The sequence below is a fragment of the Gorilla gorilla genome, chromosome 12, assembly GCF_029281585.2.
Source record: "Gorilla gorilla gorilla isolate KB3781 chromosome 12, NHGRI_mGorGor1-v2.1_pri, whole genome shotgun sequence".
In the NCBI taxonomy this organism is placed as follows: Eukaryota; Metazoa; Chordata; class Mammalia; order Primates; family Hominidae; genus Gorilla; species Gorilla gorilla.
In genome coordinates, this window is record NC_073236.2 from 123,828,498 (window position 1) to 123,854,321 (window position 25,824).

Consider the following 25,824-nt stretch of genomic DNA (forward strand, 5'->3'; position numbering starts at 1 on the left):
CAGAGTCTCTGAGCCTGTTTCCTCGTGGAGAGACTAATGCCTGCCATGCCCAGTTCTCAGCACTACTTTGTAGATGCAGTGTGATAAGTGGTGTGAAATTTACGTGTATTGACACTGGTGGTGTTTTATTGTGATTATAGACCCAGTGTTATGAGGCCCTGGTACCAACTGCAGCTCTATTTCTTGCTGTCTAATCATGGACAAGTTACCTCTCTATCAGCCTCAAAGCCCACATCTGTCAAATGAAGAGGGTGAGGCTATATGTTTTATTTCTGTTTTCTTTAATTTTTTTGAGACACAGTCTTGCTCTGTCACCCAGGCTGGAGTGCAGTGGTGCCATCTTGGCTCACTGCAATCTCCACCTTCCAGGTTCAAGCGATTCTCCTGCCTCAGCCTCGCAAGTACCTGGGACTACAGGCATGCATCACCACGCCAGGCTAATTTTTGTATTTTTAGTAAAGACAGGGTTTCACCATGTTGGCCAAGCTGGTTCAAACTCCTGACCTCAAGTGATCCACCTGCCTCAGCCTCCGAAAGTGCTGGGATTACAGACGTGAGCCACGGCGCTGGCCTAGATGTTTTATTTCACTGCGACTCCAAGTGTAACTACCAGTATGTCGTGAAATAAGGAGCCTGCATTAGAATATTAAACAATGCCCTGCTTCTTTCATCAAGACAGTCTTGTTATCAAAACAAAACAAAAAACCGCTGAGCTAAACAGCATGCTTAGTGAGTAGCAGTACACTGACTGTATTAGCCCTTCCATGACTACATGATAGGATTTCAATGACATTCTTATCCTACTTGCAAGATAAACAAGGATCCAGGAAATTGATTAAATTCAGGATTCACCCAGATGGGGCCACTGTCTCTTCTAATTACTCAACAGGTCTTTACAGGGGGCCTACTATAGCCCAGCCCAGTGGTCCCTGCCCAGGACCCTCCAAATCAAATGGGGAGACAAGACATAAGCAAGGAACATCACAAGAAGGCTAGGCACCAGGCAGTCCTACACAGAACAGAATTGCAGAGAAGTCCATGGAGTCAAGTGTCTCTGAGACAGAGCAAATGGGGAAGGCTTCCTCACGAGGAGGTGGCATTTTCACCAGGGTTGATGAAGTTAACCTGCATTAAGTAAAATTTAGAAAGTTCTAGGAACACAGAGCCTCATACACAGTGTTCTTGTGCTCCTTTCTTAGTAATCTAGAAACGGGTTCTGGTGCTCATGGGTGAGATACTGGCCAGTTCTCTCAGGCAGATAATCCAGACTTCTTGCATATAGCTAGATTCCTGTGAACACTTTGATGCATTTGTATTAGAAAGAAAACATCCAAGTCACAAATAACATCTATGCAGGGAGAACTCTTACACCTTTTCCTTTCCCTGCAGAGACCAGTGACCTATTGAAGTGGTGCCTCTGGCTCAGTCGGCCTCAGTCTTCCGCTGGGACTCAGACCTGCTCCGGAAGTAAAAAATGTTCCTGATATGTCATCAACTCTGTCCTCTTTGTGCTTAATTTGCATTGACAACTGAATAGTTAAGCAGATGCATCATTGGGCCTCCTTGTTCATTTTTTGCACTTCACTGTAAAAAACAAGAAATGATTATTGAAAAATATATATATCTGCTGGAAAACTCCTTTCTCCCCTCTAGTTCAGAATCTTGCAACTGGGAATGTTTGTCGTATTTTAAATCAGCAGATGATAGTTGGCTGCATCTGCCCGTGTGGCATTTTTTTTTTTCTTCTGGGTTCACACATAAACTTCCTTTCCTTCCCTCTAAATTTCTGTGTTTCTTTTTACCTCTCTGTCTTTTGGTAGATCGTCTTTCTTTTTTTCTTCCCATCTTTATGGTTTCTCTACACAATTCTTTAGCCACGTTATTGTTCAAATTTAACTTCCAATTCTCAAGTTACTATGTGTGTGGTTTTTTCTTGTCTACAAAGGAAATATTCCCATGGGAAAAGATAAGTGTGAAACAAGGGCAGCTAGGGTCCTATCTTTGGGGTGTCCAGACTTATACAAAGAACTTTTTAATGAACTGTTTTGTTTTTGTTTTTTGTGTTTTTTTTCTCAAAAAAGGAAGACATGTGTAGCCTCTGCCCCAGAGGGGGAGAATTCTTGGCTGAGGAGGATAGGTGGAGAGGGTTTCCAAACTCTCCACCTTCAAGTCCTAAGTCTTTGAAAGCTATCCTAAGATAAAGCAACATTCTCTTGTGAATTTTGTAATAAGAATTCTAGACTTGTTGGGTATGAAGCACATCTGAGCATGAATTGCCTTGGGTTTCCACAGGCCATCCTAGAATCCCTGGGAAGGGCTCCCTTTATTCCTGGACCGCCTTTGATGACACACAACCTTTGACCCTGATCAATGCATCCTCCTCCCAAGCAGTGCAGACAGGAGCAGCTCTCTCAGCACCCAGAGGAAGCGCGGGCATTCGGCTCTGACCTCTCACCCTGCCCCTAACCTCACTGATAATTGAGTTTTCCATTCGTACTCACCAGCAGGCTCTCTACACAAAGAAACAAGCCCCCCTTACTCTGTCTTTGCCGAGATGAAACCACGAGCAGGGTCTGTTCAGCCAACACCAGCATCCGGTACCGGAACACACAAGAGGATCGGATCTGGGTCCCGGCTCCCCGATTCCATCCTGGGCCTCCCAGCACCTCCCATGCCGCTAGGACAGAGCACCTGACTCAGACAGCATTTGTTTCTCCTAGTGTGGCACTTGAAGAGAGAACTGTGTCTCTTTGAAAAATGTTCATGTTGCAGAGCAATTTAAAACACACACCTCCTTTCAAGTGCCTTCCATAAAAGCCTGCTTTCCAGAAGCTCCTGGAATCCTAAAAACTGAATCAAAGACATTTTAAAATGAACTTTCTCTACCTCCCTTTGAATCTTTGTAAAATCTCTTATTGTAGAATAAAGTAAGCTATCAACAAGCCCTTTCAAAACATTTCCACCCTAAGTTTGCCCTATGCGTGGAAAGAATGGATGGCTAGAATCACCCCCTCGACCTCCTGCTAAAGAGGACAAGGTGCTGGTTTGGGAGGCAAGTCCCCAGTCAGTGAGTTGGGGCTTCCGGAACTGCTGTCCACGAGGAGGAGAAGAAGGAGTCCTGAGATGCCCGCCCTACCCTCGGCAAATGCTTGCGGGCTTCTAACTTAGGAATGGTAATGACCTCATTAGCATCATGCACTTCCCCCTGCAAGTGATACCATCTCCTCCGGCTCTCACACCCCCACTGAAGTAGCTAGATCTTGTGCCAAGAAACCAAAGGGCAGAGGATGTGTCCAAGGTCACCAGAAGAGGTGGAGCCAAGACTTCGAGCCAAGTTTTCAGACTCTGCAGCCATGAAACTTGGGGAGTGCCCCGCTGCTTCTAGAGGAGCACCCCTGGAAGGCAGAAGAACCAGAGGAAGCTTCGAGGGTAGGACAAAGACACAAGAACATGTGAAAGCAGAGCCAGAACCGTTCTTGCCAGAGGGAGAGGTGGAGACTTCAGAAGACAGAACAGTCGCCATGGCAGTGGCATTCTGGGGGGTGGAGGGGCTTCCTGGGGAGAAAGGGCCCAGCTGAGCCTTAAGGATGGAGCAGCATTGAGAGTAGTAGAGGGGAGATGGCGAGGTGCTTTAGCAGGGGGACCTGCCTGGGAAGAGGCTTCAAGCAGGAAGCCCTGATGGAGACAATGATGAGGCTCCTGGGCCGACAGCCTGTTGGAGAGAGAGGGGGGCCACACGTGCAAGGCCTTGAAAGTTGAGCCAGGAGTTGGGGCTTTCTGTGTAAGCAGTCTCTTAGAATAACTACTGTAGGGGTGTAGTGTGCAGTCTTTAACAACAAGGACATTTTCCCATTTGGAAATTGAAAAGTGGGAAAACTCAGCCAGAATGGCACCCATATCTGGGCCAACCAAAGCAAGACCCATTGGCCTAAAAGCCTCCTCTTCATCCCCACTGCCTGCCCTCTTGCCCAGACAGTGTGAAGCTCTCTAGGCCTGTGCTCAATCTCCAGCCTTCTGGGCTGCTTTATGGCAGATTCGGATGCAAAAGGTCTGGGAGTGACTCAAGAATCTCTGTTTTTACTGAGTGTCCATAGGTGTTGTTAACCACGAACCAGTTTAGAAAGAAGAAACACCACTGTGAGGATCACCCGGGGCACTAGGAAATAACAGGGCCTCTCCTCTGCAGAGCCTGAGCCAGCAGGTCCATGGGGAGAACCAGGAATCTGGGTCTTTAACAAAAGCAGGGCCAGGTTTTGGTTGAGATGAGCAAGGTGAGCCATCCAAGTGCAGGGTCAACTCCTGTCCTCATTTCAAAGTTTCTTCGCTCCATTGCTCATCATGGACATTTTTGCACTGATTTTTGTTATCATTTATCTTGATAACTGAGTTTTTTTGGCTTCTCCTTAAAATTTGCACCTCAAATGAGTGTCTCACTTGCCTCACCCTTGTCTTGGCCCACAACAAAAGCCCCAGGTGATCCCCAGGATGATGGCTGAGTCCAGGACACTCAGCACAGCCTTCCAGCTCTTTCCTTTGCCTGCATTTCCAGCCTCATCCACCTCATCCCTGAGCACAGGCTCTGCACACCCACCCCAGCCCAGTGACCAGCTCTCCAAACAGCCTCTGCACATACTCTTCCCTCTTCTTGCAATGTCCTTGCTGCCTCTGGGGTCCCCACTCCACCTGGGCAGCCCCTCCTCCAATGCCACCAATGGCCCCCTGTATACATATAGGGCTGGGAGCTCTGCCACACTCTCCCGCTGAAACTACCAGCCTCCCACAACAACCCCAGGAAAGAATAGTGTCTTCACTTCTACGCTCATTTTGCCCACACCCCCAAGTCAGGACTGTCTCACCATCCCATTATTGTTCAATGTGCCTGTGAGCCTCTTGAAGAAAAAGGAAATACCTTATTCCAGATCCTCCCACTCCTAGAACATACCCTGGCACTGAAGAGAGGATGGCTGGATGGATGGATGGATGGATGGATGGATGGATGGATGGATGGATGGAGGGGTGGGTGGGGTGGGTGGGTGGATAGATGGATAGATGAATGAATAAAAGTCGAGGCACAATGGGCTGATCACAGGCCTCACAACCCAAACCTGGGCTTGAATCCGCCTTCACTACCCACCTCTGAATGCTCCAAACAAGTGACTTAACAACACCAGCTCCATCTCCTCATCTATAAAATGGAACTAAGGGGGCTGCCTTTGCAAGGTTGTTGTGAAAATTAAAAGCAGTTTACTGAGTGTGCCTGGCACCTGGTAATAGGTGTTGCATAAATTGAAAAAATAACAGGGATCAGATGGCAGACTGCCTTTCCCCTTGGAACCATTGTATGGTGCTGTGTGCTCTGAGAGGCCATGCAATAAAGCACTATGTGGCTTGCTGCTGTGATCCTTGTAGGGTGGCTAAGCTTAGTCTAACAAGTGGTTCATAATGATCAAGGCTTAAGTGAGGCTTGGTGCCTGAATCCATTTGAGGGATTTTACATTCTAAAGTCAGATGGAGGAAAGAAATGATGTGGGTCTTCATTGAGTTTAAAGCCCGCTGATTCAACTCAGATTTGAGGAACATCAGCTGGCACTTCCCACTTCTGTGTAGGGTAGCACCTGCTGGGAGTCACTCCTAGATGCTGTCACAGACAGAGTCTCCTGAAGTCCCTTTCAAGTCTTAAATATCATGTGAAAGATCTTACCCTGGAGTAGACTTATCTTGACCCTTCATGTATTAATCAGGATTCTCCAAAGAAACAACCTATACATATCCAGAAAGAAACAGAGAAATATTTACTTTAAGGAATTGCTCATGACTGTGGATACTTGCAAATCTGAAATTTGCGGGAGAGGCAGGCAGGCTGGAGACCCTGGGAAGTGTTGATGTTGCAGTCTTGAGTCCAAAGACAGCTGGAATTGAATCCACCTTTGGATTCATCTTCATGAGGATTTCTTCATCTTCGAGGGACCTCAGTCTTTTCTCTTAAGACCTGGAGGATAATATGTTTATTCAGAATCTACTGACTTCAATGTTAATCTAAAAAAAAAAAAAAAAAAAAAAAAAGCCTTTACAGTGACATCTAGACTGGCATTTGACCAAACAAATGGGCACCTTAGCCTAGCCACACTGACACATAAAATTAGCCATCATGCTCCCCAAGTTTGCAATATGAAAAAGAATCAGCCCACCTAACAGTCAGTCACTACATAAGAAGCAATAATGGGAAAGCGCTTTGCCAGGGAAAAGACGCCCCACAGAACAGGTGCTGCCAGGGTGGGGGCTAAATCTGCTGTTTGGGGACAACCAGGACATACCAAGTGTTCTACTAGACTGTTTGACAGACAAAAAGGAAGCTGGCAGAGTCCTTTCCAGGAAAACTAATTCATTCACCCAATACTATTGGCTCTACTGAGCACCAGGCTTACCAGATCCCATCCAGTGGACAAATGTTACAACAAGGGGGCATGCCAAGGGGGAAAGCCAGGGGTGTGCAGCATCCACACAGGAAACTCAGGAGGATGCTTGTAGTGAGCAGGAGTTGGGGGCAACTAGCAGCAAACTCAGTGGCCATCACCAGAGGAATGAGTAAGGAAAACTTAGTGATGTACGATGTGAAATTTTTTGCAGCATTTGGAAACAATTAACTAGATGTACACACAGCTTAGATTTTAAAAACACAATGCTGAACGGGGAAAAAGTAAGAAACAGAACAGTTGATAGCACAATATCATTTATATAAGTTTAGAATACATCACACAAGGCAACGTGCTTTAGAGAGATGCATGTAATTTCAAGGATACAAAGCAGATGCATTGGAGCAGTTGCCTATGAGAAGAGGGGGATGGGATGGGATGGGAATTTAAACTAAGTGGATAAATGAGAAGAGGAGCCTGGCATGAATCAATGAGGTAATGTTTCATGAACTGCAGAGTAACTCAACCCTCTGCACTGTGGTCCAGAAAGTGGAAGAAAAATCATTACTGAGAGCTGCCACCAGGTTATCAAGATTTGTTCAAGGTCTATCTTTTCTTCTAGATCAGAAGTCATAGCCCAGGAGCCAAATCCAACACACCACCAGGTTCTGTAAATAAAGTTTTACTGGCACACAGCCACACTCATTCATTCACATATTGCCTATGGCTGTTTTTACAGGACAATGGGAGAGTTGAGGAGTTGCAACAGAGACTATATGGTCTGCGAAGCTTAAGACAGTTATGACCTGGCCCTTTACAAAAAAGGGTTGCCAACCCCTGCTCCAGACTAAAAGCTCCATGATGGTAAGGGCCATAGGTAAAGAGAAAAGAGAGAGCTCCATGAATAGTGATGTATCAACAGTGGCCGAACACAAACCAGCCCACGGGCTTCCCACAGCTCTAGGGTATGACTCAGACTGCAAGTGGTGGCCACTCAGTTCTTCAACTGCACCAAGGGCCCTCTGACCCTAGGCCTTTGTGTGTGCTGATCTTCTCTGTGGAATGTTCTCTCTCTAATTCTTCGTCTGACCAACTCTACCATATGTCTTCCAGGAGCCTTCTCTGGTGCCCTGCCCCTAGCCTGGGAAGTCATTTAGACCCTTTCATAGCCTCAGCACTTTCTGATAAAACACAGCACCCTAGTATTGTGTGCTCAACAGGGTGAACACACAGGTCTGCCTTCCTTTCTAGACCAAAACCTATCAAGGGTATGGACCAAGTCCTGCTCGATTCTGAGTTCCCAGCTCCTCTAGCACAGCACATAGTAGGTGCTCAATAAAAATTTTTTTAAAAATAAATCAATGAATTCAAGAATGAGTAAATGAAAAGGTGTGATGCAGGGATGGTAAGCAGGACAATGTGGCAGGAGCAGAGGACATGCAGGGAAAGGGGAAAGAGTAAGATTAGGAAAGATTGGGGGAAATGATAAAAGGCCTGAAACGCCAAGAAGTAGATGCTTTCTTCCAAAGGGCATGTGCTGAAGCCTGACTTCCCAACACAAAGACTGTCTACTGCATGAATAACTGACTTGGAGCTGGAAGGAGTCAGAATCCAGGTCATCCCCTAGTCCCCCATGGAGATGGTGCAGCCCCATTTCCAGCCTGGTTCCTCAGCTCACCTGCTTGCTTCCAACCTCTATTCATCCTCTGGTGGATGCAGGCATGACCTATTCCACACACAGTGAGGGCTCAGAATGGAGCCCCATACTGGAGTCTGCCCTGGCTTTGCCAAGACAGAGCATGTTCAGCTTCTCCCTGGTCCTGGAGGACAGGAGTGTCAGATGGAGTCTTTAGGCTCTATTCTCTGCAGTCCTCTGAGCCCATGGCCTTCTGGCTTGTGAGCATATAATAAACCAAGCACCTTTCCCCTTTGCTGTGGGCTGTAAGAGTAGATGGCATCACAGAGTCCTGAAGACCCCCACAGAGCACTGACCCTCACATCGCAGCTCCTCTCACTGCCTCCAGTCCCCTCGGTCCCTGTGCCCACCTGGGAAGGCTTTCTATGGGACTTTCTCACACACTCACCCATTCTGTGTGTACTAGAAGTTTCATTCCCAAGGCAAGGCAGAAGGTGGTGCGTGGCCCAGATGTGCTAAGCTTCCAATGCAGGGGAGCCCTGTGTCATCTTAAATCTGAGATGGTAGATCCAGGCCTTGAAGTACCAGTGCAGCGTGACACTTACTATCTAAGACCTGGAATTGCTGGGAGGCAATGTAATAGGGTGGCATGTTGGCTTTCCAGGGCCTCCATCACAAAGACCCACGGACAGAATGACTGAAATAGCAAAACTTTATTTCTTTGCAGTTCTGCCAGCAATAAGTCCAAGATCAAGGTATCTGCAGAATCAGTTTCTTTTGAGGCCTCTCTTCTTGTCCCATAGATGGCCGTCTTCTCCCTGCCTTCACCTGTTCTTTCCTCTGTGCGTGTCTGTGTCCTAATCTCTTCTTCTTATAAGAATATCAGTCTATTGGATTAGGGTCCACTCTAATAACCTCACTTTAACTTAATTACCTCTTTTAAAACCCTATCTCCAAATACAGTTACATTCTGAGGCACCAGGGGTGGTTAGGACTGCAACACATGAGCTGGGGAGAGGAGATACAAATCAGCCCGTGACAGCTGGAAAGGGCTTGGCATGGAGGCCAGATGGAAAGGAGCTCAAATCCTAGCCCCTCACCTCACTGAGCCTCAGTTTCCTCATCAACAAAATGAGGGGATTATTTCTCCCTTGGGGGCACCTCTGAGGATGGAGTGAGATAAGACACATGCCTGCACCCAGTGCAGTCCTGGGTACCTGGTAAATGGCGTTTATTATGAACACTGTTCCTGGACTCTGGCTGTCACATATTCCAGCTCCTGGTCATTCTCCATTAACTCCATCTGTACGAACCACAGCTACATGCCAAAGGGTCATATCATGTGTTACATTTGTTCTTTCCCAATTCACCCAAACATCTCACTTTAGCATCTCAGCTCACATTGTTTTGGACATTTTTCTTGCTAAAATCATCTACATTTATTAATCATGAATATAGTCAGATGACCCCATCCAAGGAGGGACTGTCTGGCGGGATGGTTAAGAGTTTGTCAAATTCTCTAGTCTAGAGCAAGTATAAAAGGAATAGGGGAAAAAAATTGAACAAAAGAGAAGAAAGAGTTTATCAAAGTCTTGGTTTGATCCTGGCTCTGCTACTTACATGCTGTGTGAACCTAGGCAAATCATTGAAACGCTCAAGTGTCCTCCTCTGTAACGTGAGAATCATAAAAGTAGCTCTCTCATGGGGCTGTAGTGACATTTAACTGAGCTTAGATATGAGAAGCTCTTCCAACAGGGCAAAGCACAAAGTAAGCACTACATGTCTGTTAGCCACGATTACGATGTTTCACGGTTGTGGAACGTTCTCCTGCTCCATCTATTGACAAAGCCTGCAGGACCCCTCCTGTGAGCAGCATTCCTACTACAGAGGTGCCTGATGAACTCTGGGCCCCCTCAGTTCTCATTTGGCCTAAATGCCCAACTGTGTCATACACTTGGCACCAAGCACGCCCAGTTTCATTTCAGGAGTGAGAGTCACACTATGTGTCTCTGAAGGGTGTGAGCACGTGTCCACCCCCTGGTGTTCCATAGCCTGAACACAATGCTAAGTACACAGTAGGTTCTTGGGCAGCATACAGTTGTGGACTGACTGATAAAACTACATGACGACAACTCAGCAACAACCCACCTACCTGGAGGACTGTACCATAGTCTGAAATCTGCAAAGATGTTGAGGGAAAAGTGCCATTATTCTGAAACGCACATTTTTTTTTTTTTTTTTTTTTTTTTTGAGATGGGGTTTCACTCTTGTCGTCCAGGCTGGAGTACAGTGGTGCGATCTCGGCTCACTGCAACCTCTGCCTCCCGGGTTCAAGCAATTATCCTGCCTCAGCCTCCCGAGTAGCTGGGATTACAGGCACCTACTTTTATGCCTGGCTAACTTTTGTATTTTTAGTAGAGACGGGGTTTCACTATGTTGTCCACGCTGGTCTCGGACTCCTGACCTCAGGTGATCTGCCTGCCTTGGCCTCCCAAAGTGCTGGGATTACAGGCATGAGCCACTGTGCCCGGCCCTGAAATGGAATTTTTGACCTAAATAAAATGTTTTAAAAAATAAATTAGGCCTGGCATGGTGGCTTACGCCTGTAATCCCAGCACTTTGGGAGGCCGAGGCGGATGGATCACTAGGTCAGGAGATCAAGACCATCCTGGCTAACACGGTGAAACCCTGTGTCTACTAAAAATACAAAAAAATTAGCCAGGCATGGTGGCAGGCGCCTGTAGTCCCAGCTACTTGGGAGGCTGAGGCAGGAGAATGGCGTGAACCCAAGAGGCAGAGCTTGCAGTGGGCCGAGATCACACCACTGCACTCCAGCCTGGGTGACAGAGGGAGACTCCGTCTCAAAAGAAAAAAAAACAAAACAAACAAATAAAAAATAAATTAGAGCTTGGGATTTTTTGTGTGTGTTGTTTTGTCTTTGTTTGTTTGTGTGTTTATTTTGCCTTAAGCTCCTGAGTGACCTTACTCTGATGATGGGCAAATCCTACTAACTAACCAGACTTATTTGTAAAGTTTCTGCAAATAGACCACAGCATGTCCCATTCCTGTGTCCCACAAGGAATGCCATTGGTGGGATGGGGCAGGACTGCCCTTCAAAGTCAGTATTACGTTTTATATGAAAAAATATTCAACATCATTAATCATCAGAGAAATGAAAATCAAAACCATCTCACACCAGTCAGAATGGCTATAATTGAAGAATCAAAAAATAGCAGATGCTGGAGAGGCTGCGGAGAAAAGGCCACGCATTCTTGGTGGGAATGTAAATTAGTGCAGCCACTGTGGAAAGCAGTCTGACGATTTCTCAAATAACTTAAAAAAGAGCTACCATTTAACCCAGCAATCCCATTACTGGATATATTCGCAAAGGAATATAGATCATTCTACCAAAAAGACATATGCTTTCATATGTTCATCACAGCACAGTTTCCAATAGCAAAGACATGGAATCAACCTAGGTACCCATCAACAATGGATTGGATGCAGAAAATGTGGTCTATATACGCCATGGAATACTACACAGTCACAAAAAAAGAATAAAATCATGTCCTTTGTAGCAACACGGATGCAGCTGAAGGTCATAATCCTGAGAGAATTAACACAGGAAAAAAAACCAAATACCATATATTCTCACTTATAAGTGGGAGCTAAACATTGGGTACTCATGGACATAAAGATGGCAACAATCAACAATGGGCACTACTAGAGAAGGGCGGGGGCAAAGGCTGAAAAATTACCTATTGGGCACTGTGCTCACTACCTGGGTGCTGGGGCCATTTGTACCTCCAACCTCAGCATCATACAATATACCCATGTAACGAACCTGCACATGTAACCTCTGGATCTAAAATAAAAGTTAATTTTTTTTAAGAAGTCAATATTATGTTTTGCTTTGTTTTGTTTTGTTTTTTGAGACGGAGTCTCGCTGTCGTCCAGGCTGGAGTGCAGTGGCGTGCTCTCCGTTCACTGCAGGCTCCGCCCCCCGGGGTTCACTCCACTCTCCTGCCTCAACCTCCTGAGTAGCTGGGACTACAGGCGCCCACCACCTCGCCCGGCTAATTTTTTGTATTTTTAGTAGAGACAGGGTTTCACCATGTTAGCCAGGATGGTCTCGATCTCCTGACCTCGTGATCCACCTGCCTCGGCCTCCCAAAGTGCTGGGATTACAGGCGTGAGCCACCGCGCCCGGCCATCAGTATTATGTTTTGAAGACTGGTAACGTGAGAAATCTGGAATCAGGGTAAGGGTCCCAAACTTTGGAGCACAGCACACTTCCCTGCCTGAGTGGTTTTATGTAAGTAAGTTTATTCGTTTAATCCTCACAAGAGCCCCCGTGGCGGATAAGGAGTCTGGGGCATGAGGACTCAGTCACTGGCCTCAGATTGGACAACAATCGGCAGCAGAGCCAGCCTCACTCCTGGCAGCCTGGTGACAGGGTAAAGCCCCGACCATCCCTCGACCCTACCTTCCACCTGAGGTTGGTGTTGCACTTCTCATGGTGTTGGGCAGGTTCTCACAGGCTCCTCACAGCACGCCATGCGGGTGGCAGACAAGGAGAGGACTCTTCTGCCCGTCTGCCCATCTTGCAGGTGGGAAGTCTGAGCCATGGGTTGTTCTGAGCAGCATCCTGAGCTTCTCTCCTGTCTCTACTTCCACACCCCGAAAGTAGGCGCTCTTAGCAAGAGACAAGTCAATCCATTTGTCCATTTGATTTAGGAAATGCCCACTGTGCTCCAGGGCAGGTCAGGTCCTCAGCTGGACACCCAGAGGACCACAGAAGGGACAAGACCAGGCCAGCCCTGAGGAACGTACTAGGCCTGTGTGTGGTGGGGCAGAGAGACACATGCCTGTCCTCATAGGGGAAAGTACAAGTGCAGAGTGAATCCCAGGAGGGCAAGATCATCACCCTCTGGGGTTATCAGAGAGACTTCCTGGAGGGTAATGTACCTGCCAACTTCCTGAACCAAGTCTGACAGTCCCATGTGTGTCCCTCACCCAGTGGCCAACAAAAGAATGGTTTGGGCTTCCTCAGCTATCGAAGGAGGCCATTCACCAGGCTCCCTGGCTTGGGCTTGACGTTGGCTCCCATTCCCAGTTCATCCCAGAGTCTACACAGAGTGTCCACCTAGCAGCTCCATCCCTTTTCCAGCCCTGTGATCTGCCTTGGGCCTTTCTGAACTAGGCTCACTCAATTTGACCTTCAGGATGATGCAGGGCCCCCTGGAATTCAACATCTTCCCTCCCAGCCTCTTCGGGTGCCCATCCTGCCCAGCCCTCCTCGCTGGCCCCAGCAAGAGAAAGATTTGAAAAGTCAGAACTGAAGAGAAGGACATTTAGGACATGCCCCAGAGAGTCCTGGCCTTCCTTCTCCTCTGGGAAGTAGACGACCTACTCACCCATCTTCAAAATCCTCATCATCTCATCCTTGAGGCTATTTTCCAAAATGAACGTTGGAGATCACGTTTGTCATGAGTTGATGGTTTCTAGGGTGATTTTTCCCTTGAGAAAATCTTGACTTCCTTACACAGGAGCTGGCTGTGTGTGGTGCAAAGGGAAGAGAGAGATGCCTTGCTAAAGAGTAGAACGGATATCTTTGACGCAGAAAATGAATCCCTGGCCTGTGCAGGAAAATGAGAAAAGACCGGGAAATGGAAACCTTCCTCCCAAATATCCCAGGACCCCTGAGTATCTGCTAGCAGCCAAGCAGCCATGCGGCCTGTGTCTCCACTGAGCTCTAGGAGAGACCCTCAGGGCTGCTCTAGGGGAGAGATTCCAGCCAAGCTGCCAATAATAGCATTAGTGTCAGCCCTCCCAGCTTTCTCTTCTTTTGTGCAGGTAAAGGAATCACCCATCATCTCTACTACCCTTCACTGAACCCTTTTCTTCCTTATCATGCCACCCTAGGGGCTTAAAATCTCTGCTATAAGAGTCAGAATCCCCTTCTGCGTGTCTCAGAGCCCCTCCCCATTGCCTGTTCCAGCCTGCTGTCCTTTGGCTCAAACCTTTGTGCCCACTGACCTCTGCTGTGCTCGCCAGCTTCCAGCACCTGCCCTATACTTGCTCTGTCTCTATTGCTTTTTTGTACCCATTTAGCTGATTGACTGGCCTCTGCCCTTCCTGCAGGACAGGATGGCTTAGCTTTGCGAAGCCTCCGCGGGGAAGGAGCCCACATGAGCCAGATGCACACCTGCCTGGGCAGTGCGTCCTGCCTCTGATGGGCCAGGCCTTCACTCTGCCAGGGCCCTGATCTTAGCTGTGACCAGCCACCCCACAACCTACACCATTGTAGACACATAGTGGCCAGCGTGGACTGCAGCAGCTGCTTAGCAGTTGTCTGGGCCCATTAGACTCCTCCCTCTATCTGAGGCTCTCCAGACTTGTGTCCAGGGCCTGAGAGTCTAACCACAGTCATCTGTTCTGCATGTAGCAGAACAAGCACCTTCTAGAAATGTAAAAATATCTTTACCTTCCATTTATTGGACTATTTTCTTGTCTCCAACTACAACAAGGAAAGGAGCCAAAGAGGACCACTCGAGAGACATCCCTGGTGTATACACTGGAAAAGCGATAATAAGCAGAGCGTGGACCACTCCAGATCTCACTGTCGATGGCCCTCTCCCAGCCCTGCACTCCCACAGAAGTTGGGTAAACCTCTGTCAAACACCCATCAGACATTAATGTCACATTAATTTTGCACATGATGGTCTCTCCTTCTAGAATTTAAGTTTTTTAAGGGTAGGGAATGTATCTTCACCCATTCTTGTATTCCTTCAGGCATTCATGTTATCAGTCAACAGCATTTACTGAGCACCTGCTTTATGCCCAGGCCCTGCCCTAGACCCCGGGATGCAAAGACAAATAAGATATAGCCCAGGCTCATGCCTGTAATCCCAGCACTTTGGGAGGCTGAGGCGGGTGGATCACAAGGTCAAGAGATTGAGACCATCCTGGACAATATGGTGAAATCCATCTCTACTAAAAATACAAAAATTAGCTGGGCGTGGTGGTGCGCACCTGTAGTCCCAGCTACTCGGGAGGCTGAGGCAGGAAAATCACTTGAAGCCAGGAGGCGGAGGTTGCAGTGAACCAAGATCGCGCCACCACACTCCAGCGTGGCGACAGATAAATAATATACTGTCCCTGTCCTTGAGGCTCCCAGTCCAGTGATTGGTAAATAGATGTTTATGACTCAGCATGACAAATTCAATAATAGAAAAATGCAGAGGACAATGTGAGTTAAAAGGAAGAAGCATTTTCCCCATTTCAGGAGGTCGAAAAACACATCACAGAGAAGGAGGTTTCTAAACTGGGCTTTGAAGGATGACTAGGAGTTCTTTGGGCCAGAAAGACATTGCAAAGTGAACACGTACCAACATCATTGATAAAACCTCAGCAATTGTTGTGGTTCCTGGCACATAGAAAATGCTCAGGAAAAGTTGCTGAGTTGCACTAAGTGAGAATATCGTGACTGACGGAAACCCAGTCCAAGGACTGGGGAAAGAGGGCCTAGGATGGGCTCCTCTGCCTCAAACCTGGAGACACACTGAAGTCATTTGGAAAGTGTGAGAAAACACTGATGTTCCAGTGTCACTCCCCACCGCCCCGACCCCAGAGATCCTCATATAATTGGCCGGAGAGGCTGCCTGGTCTTTGAGACTCTTAAAAGCTCCCCAGGTGATTCCAATAGGCTGCCTTGTTTGAGAACCACTGATTTAGACCAGTGCTTCTCAAACTTAATGTGCAAATAGATGCAGGCAATCTTGTTAAAATGCAGATTCTGACACAGCAAGATGGGCCTGAGAATCTTCATTTCTAACTAGCCCCTGGTAACACCGCTGCTGCTGGTCCTGGGACCACCATTTGAGTAGCGAGGCTCTCTGAGGCTTAATGCCCAAAGGCAATTCAGCTGGCCTCAGCAATGTGCCTGCATGCAGTGGTGATATTCCAGATCCGAAGGGAAGGGTACGTGTGGGGGCACCAAGTGCTCAGAATGGATGTAGCGGCCACAGGTCTGAAGGCTCTGCTGCCCCTGGTGTGAGTTAACTTAGTTGTGGGTGGGGAAGATGTTAGGGGGAGGGCTGGGCAGTCAAGGCCACAGGGGGTGCCTGGGAGAGGTGGGGACAGCAGCCTGTTTACCCACCTCCCTGTTGTAAGAGCTGGCATCGAATACCGGTGTCTACCAGCTGGCTGTCCCCCCACCCACGGCCTGCACCCAAGGCCGAGGAACAGCCAAGAAGGCCTGGCGAGCAGCATCCTACGGAGAGCGAGGAGGCCGTCTTGGCAGGAGCTGCCTGCTGGATAAACATTGTTCTGTTTTTTTCTTTTTTCTCTTCAAACAAGCCCTTCTCAGCACTGGCCACATCATCCTAAACAAGGCCTCTCAGTGCTGTTGACACAAAGGCAGGGATGGTGTCATTCCAGCCCAGAGATAAAACTCGGATCCTCCCACAATGGTGGGCACTTCCTCTCGGGAAGAACACCAGTGAATCAGGAAATTCAGCAAGCTGGGTCTAAGCCCTGCCCTCAGGCTAGGCTCAGGTTTTTTGTTGGTTTGGGTGGATTTCTTCCTCCCCAAAGCTCTGCTTGTTTCGTGTGCCTGGTCAGCAGATATGTCAGCCCCAGACAATGGCCTCTTTCTGCAGACAATGGTCAGCATGAGGAATGTCGCAGGAGGGCAGGGCTTGGGGAGGGACAATCCCGCTTTCAGAAGTCAGTGGCCAAGTGGGTGCTGCAGGGAGGGTCCTGCTGTCCCCAGGGCAGCCTCCTCAAAGGCACCATTTATAGGACCTGCAGCCCCAGAAAAGTGGAAGCTTTGGGCAGCAGCGGAATCAGAGAGCAGCTCCCTCGCCCGCTGCTCCCGGCAGACTCGCCCTGCCTGCTTTATCGGCCTCCCGAGGCTCCTGCAACCACAATTCCTACCATGCAGACTTTGTTTAATGAAAAAACAAATAGTTACCTCCAAATTAGACCGAGGCCTGCTGTTCCTTCAGCCGCCCCTCCTGCAGTACCCAGCCTGTGCCTCATTGGCCAGCTCTCCAGAAAAGAAAGGGCTTATTCATCCCCAGAGGTGGAAACTCGCCTTCTCCCAGGGAAATTGTGTAACCGTTTTGTAGTGGAACCGACTACAGGCCTCAAGGTCTTTTGCAAAAAGAAAAACAGATAAGGAGGCGGTGGCGGGAGCCAATGCTGGCTGTCTTAGATTTGCTCATTGCAGAATGATTTTCTGACAGAGATCATAGGCCCACAAGTCACATCAGCTGGTCCCTGGATTTCAAGGATCCTCACTGTGATTGGAAAATTAAGTGATAGCCATGCATGCATGCATTTATGCATTCATTCCTCCAGCACAATGTATGGCACATAATAGATGCTTAGTAAACATGTGTTGAATGAATGAAATGTTTTGTAATATCTGATTCTATCTCTCCATGCTCAGAAAACCTTCAACAGCTCCCTGTTGCCTATATTATCAATTTAATCTCTCTTAGCATAGTTTACCACTTGTAACTGGACCCTCAAATACCTCTCCAACCCTACAACCTCCACATGCTCCCAATCCCACCCCTCCAACACGCACATATGCTGCCTACTGTTTCTTGAACCAAACCATTGTTGTGTGAGCCTCTAGGCCTTAGTCCCAGCTGTCTCTTAACCTCAAGGCCCTTTCCAAGCTTCTTGTAGGGATCTGGTGAGTTCCTCTCCCATGAGACTCAAGCCAGTGTTTACTCCTCCTCTTAAAAGCCATCGCCAAATACAAAAAATTAGCTGGGCGTGGTGGGGAGCGCCTGTAGTCTCAGCTACTCAGGAGGCTGAGTCAGGAGAATGGCGTGAACCCGGGAGGCGGAGCTTGCAGTGAGCTGAGATCGAGCCACTCCACTCCAGCCTGGGGGACAGAGCGAGACTCCATCTCAAAAAAAAAATAAAAGCCATCGCCAAAGTGTCAGGCTCCACAGCCTCACTCTTGTTCATGGCCCTATCGTGACACTTGCCACTCTGCCTTCTATCTTCCTGTTGCAACCATGCTGTGCACTTCTTGAGAGTGAGAACTGAGTCTGACTTACCTCCATATGCCCAGTGGGGGCCCAGGGTCCAGTCCATCATAGATCCTCAGTAACTACAGAGACCAACTAGTCCTGGTTTGCCCAGGACATTCCTTGTCTTAGCACTGAAAGTCCCATATCCCGGGACACCCCTTAGTCCTAGACAAACTGGAACTGTTTGTCCTCATATCAGTAAATGAGTAGTAAATGAATAAATGCCTAGGTCTCTATTCATTTGTTCATTCACTTAACACACATGTAGTAAAAATCTGTGAGCCAGGTCCCATGCCCATACAGTTAGAGGGTGTTTCTAAACAGCTTCACGGCCCAGCATTGCAAAAGGACAGCTCTTTGGGGTTGAGTTAGCCTTAAGTCCATGGGGCACCTTTCCTAGATCCCTGTTTATCTCCTCCGCTATCTCTTCCAGTATCCACACCACGTTGTTTACAATGCATCTGTTGACATCTGCCTTATCTCCCTGGATTTGCTCTGGGCCTCCCTGGGTCTACTGCCCTCAGAAAGGACGAGCCCTCTAGCCTGACAGAGGAATTCCTAGCTAAGGTTTTATAAGTCAAAAGACTCACACTGGAGCTTGGGTCCCAGGGCAGCCCCCAGCCCTGGGCCCTCAGAACGAGAGCGATTGCAGCCAGGACGCATGTGTCTGCCCAGCCGTCCTCAGACCCTGGGGCTGCTTGGACCCATCTGTTTCCCAGTTCTAGGTCAAATCAAGCTGAGAAAGGATCAGGCTTCATTTGACCTGAGATGGCTGGAGCATCTGGCTGCTCCCTCTACCTCCCCCACCCTGGCGAGATGAGCCTAAGTCCCCCATCCCCCTCGGTGGGCTCTCGGAGACGCCATCCTTTCCCTGGTGATTTCAGGGCTTCTGGGAAGTGTGACCCAATAGAGGCCACAAAGACAGACACATGTGGCTTGAATCCCAGCTCAACTACTTAGCTGAGTGGCTCTAGGTAAGTTCCTTAACCTCTCCATGCTGTCTCATTTAAGCAGGGATATTGATAATGCTCACTTTGCAACATTGTTATAAAGACTATAGAAGATTTACCAGGTGTCCAGCTCCCTGTCCAGCGCACAGTAGGCGCTCCAACAAGCAAACAGAATCAACAGCCATTTGCAGTTAATTCATTCAGCACCTTAGAACCAGGCCTGTACCTTTTGGCATCTTGCTTTGCTGACTAGAGAAGGGCTAGTATCACTCACCAAGTCCTTCCTTATTTAAGATGTGCTCCCCTCTAAGAGGAAGGCCCCAGTTGCAGAAGCTGCTTCTAACCAAGATGATGAATAAAAGTTGTTCCTTTAAATTGGAAAGTTCCTAAGAATCTTTGGTTAACAAAGGACAAGAAAAACAAATATTAACAGATGGATTTCTTTTTAATCCGTGCGCTAAAACTGCACAATAGAAATGTTGAAAGTCTCCAACTGTTGATTTGAAAGCCCGGCATGAAGGTAAATACGAGGCACCTTGATATGTGACCATTTGGAGGTCACACTTCGAAGAAGCTATAGTCAAAAAGCCCTCTCCTTCCGCATGTTGAAATGATTTTCTTTCATCAAAAAAGCAACTGCCTGGCTCTCCAGGAAGCACAGCCTGTGAGTTGTGCGCATAATGGACAGTCACCCTTTTAAAATACACATGAATTTAACCAACCTGCTCCATCCACGTTGTCTCCACTGCCTTTGCCTGTCATCTGGACAATCCTTAGCTCACCTTTCAGTTTCCACCTTTCCATATAATCTTAATGTCCCTATTTATTTCTTGCTTGTTTCTATGAACACTTTTTTTATTACATCAAAATTAATAGATTTGCACTACAAGAAGTCAGCACTACTGAACAGCAAAACTATATTTTTGGAAAGCCCCTCTAAGTTTTGCCTTGTTTCTCAGCAGTAGCCCTGAATTAATTACTTTAGGGAAATCTTTTGATCACAACTTTGCCTGTATGTGTCTGGACTCACATACATTTAAGAATGTGCTGTGCATGAGCGCACCCAGGCACATAAAAAGGATGAATATCCTAATGGTCAAGTCATTGTACAGCAGATGTGACATAGGCAACTCTGCACATCAATAGCAGGTTGCTTTCTATTATATTCTATCATTTTAAAAGTCAGGTTGGAGAAACACTGGAAATTAATTGGGATAGCCATAAAGACAACATTTGAAACATTACTGCACATGCCATACCCATTTTTCCCAATTAGTCTTTTGAAATATATGCTTTTATTCCTAATTTCTGAGTAATTGTCCACTTTGGAACTCCTACAAAGTGGGTAGGTATTTAAGAACCATGATGACCTATGACCTTTGACCCAAGGTGATCTTTACTGGGGGGACCCATGAAAGATTGATTTGAGCAGAGCTGAGTTAGACAAACAAGCCATTCACATAACTTCAAATCTGGAGGCAAATCAGGTAAAAATGTGAGCAACCTTTGTGGCCTGGAATTTCCTGTCCCCATAGTTAGAAATTAGGACAATACTCCTAGCTTCGGCAAGTATTGATGAAGAAGTTTCTATATCTTCTTCAAATAGCCCCGTAGAATGATCCAATAGGGCATCTAGGTCCCGTCAATGGCTGAGCTGGTTTCCTGCCAAATACCTTTGAAAAGGAACCCAAAGGGGTGCCTTTCACATAATTTAGAGCAACAACTCTTAATATTTCCATCACAAGCACTCCTTTAAAAAAAAATCTTTTCTCCAAAGAGCCCAGTTTTGGGGAGACTCTATTAAACAAACTACACTAACTTGTTTTCCAAATTTTCTGTCATCAAAACACAGGAAATTGCATGAAAGCTTCTGATGGAGTTGAGGTCACTGGAGCTGCCACATGGTGAGGACATGATTACAACCAGAGAAAAACTGGTCAGTGCTTTGTGCCCCGGTGAGGCTGAGTAAAGGCTTTTTTTTTTTTTTTTTTTTTTTTTTTAGATGAAGTCTCTCTCTGTCTCCCAGGCTGGAGTGCAGTGGCACAATGTTGGCTCACTGCAACTTCTGCCTCCTAAGTTCAAGCAATTCTCCTGCCTCAGCCTCCTGAGTAGCTGGGACTACAGGTGCACACCACCACACCCAGCTAATTTTTTGTGTTTTAGTAGAGACAGGGTTTCAACATGTTGCCCAGGCTGGTCTCAAACTCCTGAGCTCAGGCAATCTGCCCATCTCAGCCTCCCAAAGTGCTAGGATTATAGGTGTGAGCCACTGCGCCCAGCCTAAGGCATGATTTTAGCTACCTTGGGGCAAAATGTTTAACTGTCAATGATCATTCCAGAAGCCTTGGCATGGAGGAGCCCAGGCTGGGAACCCCTAACCCTGAAGCTTCATCGCCTCCATTTCTAAGCCCACTGCCCATGTCATAAGAACAAGGTGGCAGAGAAGGAGGGTGTAAGAGCCAGATGGAGGCTTTGTTTGTTTTCCCTAAAGTGTTATTTATTGTTAAACAAAGGAAAAAATTTGACATTAATGAAAATTTTAAAACAGAGAAGCATCAATAGTAATCCTGTGACCAACATTTTAATTTTCTTCTACAATGTCTCCAAGCTTTATCCACATGTACATCCTCACTATCTGTGGATTCCATACTTGTGAATTCACCTACTTGCTAAAATGTATTTGTAACTCCAAAATCAATACTTGTGGCACTTCTTGGTCGTCCACAGACATGCACAAAGTGGCGGAAATTTTGAGTAGTTCCACACACATGTTCCCAGCAGAGTTTGAACAGGACAAGTTCTGCCTCCTTGTTTCAGCTCACATACTGTAAATGAGCATCCCTTTCACAGACTATTTAGTGCCCACGTTTTTTGCATTTTAGTGCTTTCTTTTGGAAATCTGTCTGTTTTAAATGGCTCCTAAGCATAGTGCTGAAGTGTTGTCTAGTGTTTCTGAGTGCAAGGAGGCTGGGATGTGCCTTACAGAGAGAATATGTGTTAGATGAGCTTCATTTCAACATGACTTCAAGGGCTATTGGCCATGAGTTTCATTTTAGTGAATCAACAAGATTCTGTCTTTGGATAGAAGCCTGCATAAAATAAAGTCATGAATTAATCAACTAACAAAACATTATAACCAGAGGCTCTCAGGACTCTGTGTTCCTCCTAGAGGCAATGGTTCAGCATTCACTAATTCAGTGTTCATGGTGATATGGTTTGGCTGTGTCCCCACTGAATCTCATCTTCAATTGTAGGTCCCATAATCCCCATGTGTTGTGGGAGGGACAAGGTGAAGATAATTGAATCATGGGTGCAGTTTATCCCATCCTGTTCTTGTGATAGTGTGTTAGTTCTCATGAGATCTGATGGTTTAATAAGGAGCTTCCTCCTTCACTGGGCACTCATTCTTCTCCTTCCTGCTGCCATGTGAAGAAGAACATGTTTGCTTCCCCTTCTGCCATAATTGTACCTTTCTTGAGGCCTCCCCAGCCCTGCAGAACTGTAAGTCAATTAAACCTCTTTTCTTTATAAATTACCCAGTCTAGGGTATGTCTTTATTAGCAGAATGAAAACAGACTAATACAGTAAATTGGTACTCAGAATGGGGCACTGCTGTAAAGATACTCAAAAATGTGGATAACGGACTGAAGTTGGAACAATTTGGAGGGCTCAGAAGACAGGAAAATGTGGGAAAGTCTGGAACTCTCTAGAGACTTGGAGGGCTCAGAAGACAGGAAGATGTGGGAAAGTTTAGAACTTCCTAGAGACTTGAATGGCTTTGACCAAAATGCTGATAGTGATATGAACAATGACGTCCAGGCTGAGGTGGTCTCAGACGGAGATGAGGAACTTGTTGGGAAGCGGAGTAAAGGTCACTTTTGCTATACAAAGGGACTGGCTGCATTTTGCCCCTGCCCTAGAGATCTGTGGAACTTTGAACTTGAATTTAGACTATGTGGCAGAAGAAATTTCTAAGTGGAAAAGTGTTCAAGAAGCAGAGCATAGAAGTTTGGAAAATTTGCAGCCTGATGATGTGACAGAAAAGAAAAATCCATTTTCTGGGGATAAATTCAAGCTGGCTGCAGAAATTTGCATAAGTAATGAGAAGCCAAATGTTAATCACTAAGACAATGCGGAAAATGTCTCCAGGACATGTCAGAGATCTTCACTGCAGCCCCTCCCATCACAAGCCTGGAGGCCTAGGAGGAAAAAATGGTTTTCTGGGCTAGGCCCAGGGCCCCACTGCTCTATGCAGCCTCGGGACATGATGCCCTAAGTCCCAGCTGCTTCAGCTCCAGCCATGGCTAAAAGGAGCCAACATACAGCACAGGCCATTGACTCAGAGGGTGCAGGCCCCAAGCATTGGTAGCTTACATGTGGTGTAGAGCCTGTGGGTACACAGAAGTCAAGAATGGAGGTTTCAGAACCTCCACCTAGATTTCAGAAGATGCATGGAACTGCCTTTCATGTCTGGGCAGAAGTTTGTTGCAAGGGCGGAGCCCTCATGTAGAACCTCTGCTAGTAGGGCAGTGCAGAAGGAAAATGTGGGGTCATAGCCCCCACAGAGTCCCCACTAGAGCAACTGCCTAATGGAGCTGTGAGAAGACAGCTACAGTCCTCCAGACCCCAGAATGGTAGATCCACCAACAACTTTCACTATGCTCCTGAAAAAGCCACAGGCACTGAACACCAGCCCATGAAAGCAGCTGGGAAGGGGGATGTACCCTGCAAAGCCAAAGGGGCAGAGCTGCCCAAAGCCATGGGAGCTCACCCCTTGCATCAGAATAACCTGGATGTGAGACATCCAGGAGATCATTTTGGAACTTTAAGTTTAATGACTGCACTATTGGATTTCATACTTGCAAGGGGCCTGTAACTCCTTTGTTTGGGCCAATTTCTCCCACTTGAAATGGGTGTATTTATCCAATTCCTGTACTCCCGTTGTATCTAGTAAGTAACTAACTTGCTTTTGATTTTACAGGCTCACAGGAAGAAGGGCCCAGATGAGACTTTGGGCTTGGACTTTTGAGTTAATGCTGGAATGAGTTAAGCTTTGGGGGATGGTTGGAAGGGGATAATTGTGTTTTGAATCATGAGGACAAGAGATTTGGGAGGGACCAGGGGCAAAATGATAGGGTTTGGCTGTTTCCCCACCCAATCTCACCTTAATTACAGTTCCCATAATCCCCACATGTCCTGGGAGGGACCAGGTGGAGATAATTAAATCATAGGGGCAGTTTCCCCCATCTTGTTCTTGTGATAGTGAGTTAGTTCTCACAAAAGCTGATGTTTTTATAAGGGGCTTCCCCCTTTGCTGGGCACTCATTCTTCTCCTTCCTGCTGCCATGTGAAGAAGGATGTGTTTGCTTCTCCTTCTGCCATGATTGTAAGTTTCCTGAGGCATTCCCAGTCCTGCAGAACTGTGAGTCAATTAAACCTCTTTCCTTTATAAGTTACTTAGTCTCAGGTATGTCTTTGTTAGTAATGTAAGAACAGACTAATAAACTTATAAAACATAACTATTGTGAATAACGAAGCTTAATTGTACTTAGAATTTATTTTCCTGCTTATTTCAGTTAATATATGATAAGCAATTGTCAGTGTTGCCATACATGAATACTCCTTTGAGTGGACAAGCCATCATCTACTTTACTATTCCCTTATTGTTGGGCCTCCAGGTTATTTCCAACATTTCAATTTTATAGACGAGGCTGCAAAAAGAATCTTCATGGATATAGTGTGTGAGCTCCACAAAGACACCTATTATCTACAAGTCTGCAGCCTCAGAGCATATTTCAGTGCTTGACATATAGTTTATCTCAATAAATGTTTATCAAGTGAGTGAATGACATAAGTTTGGACAATGATGATCAGGGACAGTCAGTCCAACAGGTAAGACACTTGCTAGGTGTTCAATAAATGTCTGTCTCTTGATGCCTGAACATCTACTGATTACCACCTGCTATGTCTCTGTAGCTAATACTGTGCCTGCATCTTTACTTTCATTATATTGTTTAACCCCCACTACCTTTGGAGGTAAATTTTATTAGCCTCATTTTACCAGTAAAGAAATTAAGATTTATATAAGTCATCTGTGAACAGTCATGCAGCTGACTAGAGCCCCTGCTGTGACTGTAGCTTAGGTCTTGGTGATTTCAAATACTCTGCTTTTTCTACTGCACCAGGCTGGAGCCATCTGTGGTCCTGAGCCTTGCTGGCACAGCTCCTGTGGTCACCAGATCAGAGGAAGCAGGATCAGCCAGCCTCCTACAAAGGCCACTGGGACACATAATCCCTAAGGCTCTGCTTTCTCCTCCCCTCCCCATAATTCTCCCACCTGAATTCCTCCTTTCTCCTATAATCACACATGCCTGACATGATGGCTGTTTCTTTTCTCTGGTCCTGGGCTCTGCCTCTATGGAGGTAATTGGCAGGCACTCAGCCTTCAATACCTTGTCCCAGGTTAACTGAAACTCACACCTGACTGACTATGATGTGGGGATGGATGTAATGATGCAAGGAGGGCAGAGGCTATTGGATTCCAGAAGCTTTTCAAGGTGGGGGATTTGATCTCCTCTTTTGATTTGAATGGATCTGAGTTGGCGGTGGGGATGTGAGAAATGTTGGGCCTTTCTTGACATTTATAAAAAACGAGGTAAAGATGGAAATGAGGTTTATTTCCTCTACATTTCAGAAACACAGGGATCATCTTGGCTGGTATCCCCTCAGGGAGGGGATGTCTGATATTAGGCATAAACCCTCAGCTTTGA

General features: G+C 46.7%; 1 long non-coding RNA gene across 4 annotated transcripts; it reads right to left on the reverse strand.

Moving 5' to 3' along the window:
- Positions 1–216: 216 nt before the first annotated feature.
- LOC129531785 (uncharacterized) lies at positions 217–17,202 on the reverse strand. Of its 4 annotated transcripts, none has more exons than XR_010130052.1 (5): positions 17,027–17,202; positions 13,467–13,605; positions 12,536–12,744; positions 5,702–5,989; positions 217–1,584 (listed from the first exon to the last, which is right to left on the reverse strand). It is a non-coding gene; the product is annotated as an uncharacterized lncRNA (long non-coding RNA). The 4 variants fall into 4 exon arrangements; XR_008677193.2 differs by having other exon boundaries at positions 12,536–12,887; positions 17,027–17,196; XR_008677195.2 differs by having other exon boundaries at positions 12,536–13,605; positions 17,027–17,196.
- Positions 17,203–25,824: the final 8,622 nt, after the last annotated feature.